Source organism: Oryzias melastigma, linkage group LG17, assembly GCF_002922805.2.
Source record: "Oryzias melastigma strain HK-1 linkage group LG17, ASM292280v2, whole genome shotgun sequence".
Classification (NCBI taxonomy): Eukaryota; Metazoa; Chordata; class Actinopteri; order Beloniformes; family Adrianichthyidae; genus Oryzias; species Oryzias melastigma.
Window position 1 is genome coordinate 1,959,206 of NC_050528.1, and position 8,276 is coordinate 1,967,481.

Genomic DNA, 8,276 nt, shown 5'->3' on the forward strand with positions numbered 1-8,276 from the left:
TAGTGCTAAGGTGAGCTGACACCTGTGCTCAGGTGAGTGTTTATGTTTCACTGAGGTGGATGGTGATGGAATGTACTCAGGGGGAAAGACTTAAAAAAGACGTATTGATCCTGAGACGGTGATGACAGGAACCACAGGACCGGCTGAACAGAACCTGCAGAACAGCCAGCATGTATAATAAACCTGTGATTATAAGCTTAAGCTGTGAACTCTGGAAGCTTTTCTGAGACGTTCAGCCTCAGTGAAAACATGGTCTCAAGCTAATCAAAGTCACATGATCTCTGGAACTTCATCTGATTGAGTTTGTGTTTCAGAAACAAATACTTCAAAAAGAAACAGCCGATCAGCAGCTGCGTTTGCATTAGTGATGAAATTCCACAAACCGGGTTTGTAATAATAAATCTGCTGAAATGAAAACTCGCATTTATGGAAGAGAAGTTTCTGCACTTGGAGCAGGCGTTTGGAGCCGTATTGGAAAGACTGTTCAAACTTAAATGAGTCACGTGACCAACAGTGAGCGCTCAGCGGGCGACACAAGAGTTCCAACAGCGTCACGGATCATCAAGAGTTAAACGTTTAAGGTGGAATTGTTGGATCCACAGCTCCTTTGTAAAATCCCCAACCAGGATTTCCCAGAATCCCTTCATCACTACAGCAGGAGCAGCATCTGCTCTGTGGCCTGAATGAGACGCTGACGTCTCCTTTGATAGATGATGATGAACAGACTTCTGTCATGTCTCTGTGATCATTGAGAGACCGTCCATCTGAGGAGGACACGCCCAGATAACACCCTCGGCTGTTTTTGTTATAATTTCATGAAATGAAGGACAGATGACATTTCCTGTGGGTTGTTTTCTCAGCAGGTTTTCATTTGAGTTTACAGCAGACGACAGGAACGACGCTGTGGCTCTGGAGGAGCGTGTGGGCCGAGGAGGACCAGGAAACACAGGTCAAGTTTTCTCCACGGGTCTAACAACAAACTTTAATAATATCACAGACAAACGAGGGCGAACACAAAACATGGGAGCTTTCATTTTTACAAAAATCCTGATGTTTGGAACTAGCAGCTTCCTGCTGATAAGAGACTGACCTTTTATCAGATATAAAGAAAACAGAACAAATAAACTTCAAAGACGGTGAGAAAAGTGAAGAACAAAAACTCTTCAGGAATCAAAAAGAAAGTTTATTCAAAAAGGATTAAGTTGTTGTAATGATTTGGTTTTCTCTATGTTTGTATTCAACATGTAACTTTATTGAGTAAAGAAAAAAAATAAAAGGTTTGTATTTGTAAAATAGTCCAAACATCTAACCCTTCTGCTGTCTTTTGGTCCAGATGACTCCGCCCACATATTGATGTGATTCCTTCCATGACAAATGTAGATAAAAGGTGGACAGGATTTTATGTCTGCCATGGACATTAGTGAAACTCAAAAATCAATGATTAAAAAAAAGTTCTTGTGGGTCCAGATGACCCCACTTTTAATGTAAACAAGCCAAGGAGAGCGGAAGGGCTAAAAATTATTTTTATTGACCAAAAACTAGATTTCAGCCACTGATTGTGTAGATTGTATGTATTTGTTCATGTATTTGTGCAAAGTGTACAGTTAGTGTGAGACTGGAATGAGAAGTTTGGTCATAAATTCCAGATTTCTGTACCACCTCTTCATCGGGGGCGGCCGTGGTGCAGCGGTAGGACGGTCGACTCCCAATCGGAAGACTGCGGGTTCGATTCCCGCCTTGCCCGTCCATCTGTTGAAGTGTTCTTGGCCAAGACACTGAACTCCACACTGTTGGTTGGGGCCAGTGTTCGGCAGCAGAGCCACCAGCAGTGTGTGAATGGGTCTGTGACTGTGACGCGCTTTGGGCCTTGAAGGAGGGTCGAAAGTACTCTACAAGTACACACCATTTACCATTCTACTCTGAATGTTCTCAGTAAAAATCTCCATGATCCTCACTCAGCTCCTGGTAGTTCCTCCCTCCTCACATCTCTGAACTGAAGCCGGCTCACAAAGCCTCAGATCCTCGTCTTAGGAAAGGCCAGACGGAGGAATACCGAAGAGGGCCGTGCTGACTGCAGATGACCACAGACTTAAATATGGTGTAAACAGAACGAGGCTGTGATGAAATAATGCTGTCTTCTTCTGACTCAGTTTGACCTTCAGGAGCTTTTCCTGCCGGGCCACCGTAGTCCAGTCCACGTTTGCTGTGGATAACCTCGATGCCACAGAGGGACTTGATTTCCCTTCATGAAGGTCAGGAGAGCTGATGTTGCACAAGGACCTCCCTGTCTGCAGATCTGAGACGTCTTTAGCTCTCATAGCAGAGATGAGCAGCGTCCATGTAGGTCCTGAAAGCTCCTCCACTCAGGCTGTCCACAGAATCAGCTCTTTCTTCAGGGACATCATGTGACTCAGATGGTCGGCGTGCATCTGCACACTCAGAGAAGAGGAGGAGTCATCCATGTGGTGGGAAAATGCTTCTGAGCTGCAACCTACAGCCCAATGACATGAAAACAAACTGATCCGCCGATCCGTCAGCTGATGTTCCAGCTTCCTTCAGATCTGAGTTTCAGGTTAGACAAACCAAGGACTTCTCCTGGACGAGCTGCAGTGAGCAATCCTCTGAACTCTCTGGAGTTCAGCCGCAGAGACTCCAGTCTCATTAAAACGTGCATTACCCCTTACTGTTTCCCCATCTCCACTCGGATCCAACCCGCTGGAACCATATGGACCCCATACCGACTCTCATTATGCAGCACAGAGTAGACTGATCCTCATTAAGACCACAAATCCTCACAGGAGTTTGTGTTACAGCGTCACACAATTCATCCGTTCACAAGGTGAAAAACCACAGACTCAGTTTATCCTGTCAGCGCACGAGGCTTGTTAGGAAGACGAACCTGCAGAACGTTCTCAGGGACACACACATGCACACACATGCACACACACACACATCCCCACACATGCACACACATGCACACACATGCACACACACCCACACACATGCACACACATGCACAAAAACACACACACATCCCCACACATGCACCCACATGCACAAAAACACACATGCATACAAACACACACACACACATGCACACACATGCACAAAAACACACATGCATACAAACACACACACACACATGCACACACATGCACAAAAACACACATACAAACACACACATGCATACAAACACACACACACACGTGTACACACCCACATGCACACACATGCACAAACACACACATGCACACACATGCACAAAAACACACATGCATACAAACACACACATGCACACACATGCACAAACACACACACACGTGTACACACACATGCACACACATGCACAAACATACACATGCACACACATGCACACACATGCACAAAAACACACACACACCCGTGTACACACCCCCACCCACAAAAACACACATACAAACACACACATGCACACAAACACACGCACCCCCCCCCACACACACACACACAACGAGCTAAAGGCTGGTTCCACCAGTTCCTGAATTTGGTTCCACCAGTTCCTGAATTTGGTTCCACCAGTTCCTGAATTTCTACCAAGTGAAAAGTGATCGTCCGCATGGAGGAATGTCATCAGCTGAGCCAGAAAATATCCTGATAATCACAGAGGATAATTATCATCCAGAGCAGGTGTTTATTATGATGAAACCAGTGAATTCTGGCTAGAGATGCTCTCTTACTCTTATCTGGTGAAGGAGGAAGAACACTCCTGGTTTTAGGGCACAGAGGGACAGTCTTCATCATAAAGAATGTTCTACAGTCTTTGGTTCTGAATGAAAAAAAACAAAAAACAACTCTTCATGTTTAGCAATGGCTGCACGGTGGTGCAGTGGTTAGCGCTCTTGCCTCACAGCGAGAAGGCCCCGGTTCGACTCCCGGCTGGGACCTTTCTGTGTGGAGTTTGCATGTTCTCCCCGTGCATGCGTGGGTTTTCACCGGGGACTCCGGCTTCCTCCCACCGTCCGAAAACATGCTTCATAGGTTCATTGGTGACTCTAAATTGCCCCTAGGTGTGAATGTGAGTGTGTATGTGTGTGATTGAGGCCCTGAGACGGACTGGAGACCTGTCCAGGTGTACCCCGCCTTCGCCCATCAGTAGCCGGGATAGGCTCCGGCACCCCGCGACCCCGAAAGGGAAGAAGCGGTCTGGAAAATGGATGGATGGATGTTTAGCAATAGTCAAATATTCTTTCATTAATGTTTACGTGGGATGATCAGAAGAGTTTTTGATGAGTAAGGATGAGTGACAGACATTCTTCGGCTGTGGAGGTGGTGGGGGTGGGACGGGGGTTCTTGCATATTCATGGGGGTCTCTGGCCCCACCCCCTGTGAAAAGGGGCAATACTGTAGTACATCCCAAACTGAATGAGGAGGTGGTCAGACATCCTCAGAGTTGCAGGGGGCAGATGTTGTGGATGTCCGTCTGTCTGCCTCAGAGACTGTCCTCTGACTCCTGTCTCATTACTTATACTGCCTCGTGTTTTCAGCCTCTTAGATCATATTCTTTGTAGTACAAAAAACTCATGGTACTCATACTTCTTGTTCTGGGTCAATGACAGCGAACGCGTCATGGCAGCTCTCTACAGCTAGTACCGTCTTCTCAAAACTCGATTCATCGCAGAATTACGCTGACCACCCGGAGTCAGAACTCTCCTGATGATGGACCCCCATACCCATCGGGTAGTGATGGTGGTCTCTGTCTTCAGGAGCTGAACTGAAGTTTTTCAATCTGAATAGTAATTTGTCATTTGTAATAGTAATTTGCACTATTCTTAATATATTCTGCACACTACAATTTGCACAATCTGTTTTTATTGTATTATTCCTTCTTATCTTTCGTAAATATTGCTTATCTTTATATTTTATTATTTTATGTTAATATTTAATGCTGCAACAGCCAAATTTCCCAGCTTGAGATGAATAAAGTATTTCTATTCTATTCTATTCTATTCTAATTCTGAATCCAAGCAGACTAAACAGAATGAAGAGTCAATCTGGAAACTAAATGTATTATTCAAGTTGTGAAGATATTTGTGAAACATTTAGCATGAAAATAAAAGTCTTTTGGCGGTCGGGCTCTGGAGAACTCTTGCTTGCTAATGAAGACCATGGGCCATGTAGAGAGACCCCCGTTCAAGGGAGAACCCTATCAGTTGGAGGAGACGAGGCGGAGGACCTCTAGGACCAGGTGAGGAGACCCAGAGCCCAGACGCTGATGGTGGTTAGGCAGGACCGCGCCAATCATAAGCCAGGAGGAGAATGGGGTGGAGGTGGGCCGGCGCAAGGTCTGGAATACGGAAAACCTAAACTTCTGAATTTAAAGGCAGAAGTTTGATTGTGATTGGCTGTGAAGAAAGTGAGTACTTCAGGTATTGGCTCCCAGTGCAGACCAATGATGACGTGAAGAGTGACGCTGAACACCTGCATGCCTGAGAGGAAGTAGATCTTCCTTATTGAGATGCGTCAAAGCTTCATTAAAGAGGAAGAATGGAAGAATCACAGACTTGAGCTGAAACGTGGTCCAGGTCGGTTGGGTCAGGATAAGGAAGGGTTGGAATCGGGAATTGACTTTGAGACAGAATGGAACCAGCAGGAAAACCCTTTGAACTGGTGCTAAAGTGGAGAGAACACTGTCAATAAATGCAGGCGGAGCCAAGCGAGGAGGAGGTGGAGCCAGACTGAAAAATAGAAACAGGAGGGAAAAGGCTGAAAGAGAATGCGTGGTGGAGATGAAGGCCCTCGTTCTTCCAGGTGTGTCTTGAAGTTGAGTCACAGCAGCTGGATTTAAAGTCCTCTGATGAAAATGGTGTTTTCAACATGTTCTAGAAGCATTTTCTGATGGTGGAGGACACATTCCAGAAAGTTAAACCCAAAACTACATTTCTGTATTTCTTTACTCAAATGATTGTGAATCAGAGAAAAAAAAGGACGTTTGAAAAAGCTCATTTACAAACTACAATGGGCGGGGCCAAAGTCTGACCATCCTTCTGATCATCCACCTGCATCCATGAACGTCTTCGTTTTCCTGGTCTGAGCTGGAATGTGGATCAGAACCGGATAGAAACGATGTAGCTTCTGTTTTGTTGCTCTGGTGATGTTCGGTTGGGGGCAGAGGGGCTGTAAGCTAGTGGGAGGAGTGTAAACAGAAGGATGATAGGGAGTGAGGGCAGGCTTACTCTAGTCTCCTGCTGCTCTGCAGAAACGATGTCCCAGAAAACAGCAGGTTTTTGATCTTGGATTTCTTTCGCCGCCCATCTAACGTGATCAGCAGACGATGACGTTAGATGAGCGGCGAAACGTCTGATGGAAGATTTGAGCTCCAGTTTGATGGTGGAGAATCAGGAAAAACCTGCTGATGAAGATGAAGAGGACTGACAATCGTGGAGGGAAATGAAACAGTAAAGACTTGTTCTGTTTTCTTTGGACGCCATCAAACACTGAAGTGTGATCTGCTTCCTGCAGCTAAAGGTGTGAAGCCGGATGGTCTGTCCAAAGATAAAACGAGTTTAAATATGAACCTGAGCAGACATTAGAGCTGTGTATACATGTATACTAGGGCTGGGAATCACTGGGTACCTCACGATACGATACGATACGCGATACATGGCTCACGATATCGATAATATCGCGATACTGCGATAATTGGTAAAAATCCTCTCTAATAACTACCATTATATAGAACATGTTTTTGGGGGGAGATATATCCCCATTTGTCTTTTTTACCTTAAACACAATCATAATAAACAACTTTTCTTATTTTGTGCAACAAATTATCGACACTTTTGTGCAACATTGTTGAAATCAGTAAAACTATGTCTTTGACAAACATTGACAACAACTGAATTGGAATTATCTGTCAGAGTCAATGTTAACAATAGTAAACATGATCAGCAGTGACACTACTTAGTGCAGAATTGTTGTAACAGAATAAATATTAAATAAGTCAAGTAGTGACAGCTATCTACCTCCAAAAGAACGTCACACCAAAGGATGATGAATATAATGTTTTACAGCCTCTCTCAAAATTGACCTAATTTTGTGCACTTTTCTCTCACTTGAAAAGGGCTGAGCATCCAAAAATAAAGGCTGATTTACTCAGACTGTTACTTGAGATTATTTTTCCAATTTTTATCATTTTTCCATTTGGTCAGTCAGCAGTTAATAGGTAAAAACCTTAAAACACACATAATAATGGCAATAAATATAATTTTAAGTGCTTCAATTAATTAGCATTCTCCGTAATTTTACAGTGAATTCATGCACTTTATTTGAATTACATTTAAATTTAAGTTCATACATCAAATCCTGCTTTTTTATTTAAGAATTACTTTAAAATTAACATTAGCAACAAGTAATTACATTGTTTGAAAACGTCACATTATAAATTTACCAAAGTTACACCGTACAGCAGCAGGTTAAACATTGAAGTGCATGAAAGCGAAAATTCCGACGCTCCTTGAAGCATACACAGACAACTGCGAAGCACGCGCTCAGTTCCCACAGCAAACAGGAAGTAAGTGATCGCTGACATTCTAGCGCTCAGACAAAGTCACTTCTTACCGGGTGGATCTCCTACAGATGGATGATAAATGCTGATGGGTAGGCATGCTTCACACACGCGCTACAGAGCCTCAGCCTGAATCTCACCGGAACTTCTCCCGAATGAGCGCGTGCATCGCTATTAAAAGTCCGACGCAGCGTGCGCCCATAGTTCCGGCGCGTGACTCAGACGCTCAGCGCTACAGCCTCTTTAAATGAAAATATAATATCGATACTTGGTGAGAACCCATCGAGAATCGATCGCAGGACTAAATATCGCGATATATCGCAATATCGATATTTTGGCACACCCCTAATGTATACTCACTAGGACACAGAAAGACTCATTCTCTGACTACAGTCTCTCCCACCTCCTTCAAGGTCAGGAGGCGCTCTGGGAGGAGAACTGCCACACGTGTTCACGGCGGTTCTGTCTGGGTGACCACGCACACCCGCTCCCCTACAGCTCACCTCAGACTGAGCTGTGAGCTTTCTGGGGCACCGCCGCCGCGGCCCCCTGGGGAGGGAGGCAAAGAAGACAGAGGGTATAAATAAAATATCACTGGTGTTTCACCTTGGAGAGGCCGGAACTGATTTGAATGAAGAAAAAAATCACAAATCCCCTCTGCAGGAGTGACTTCTTCTTCCACAGTTCCAAACTGAAATAACAGTTTGTGATTTTTCATTATTATTTTTCATGA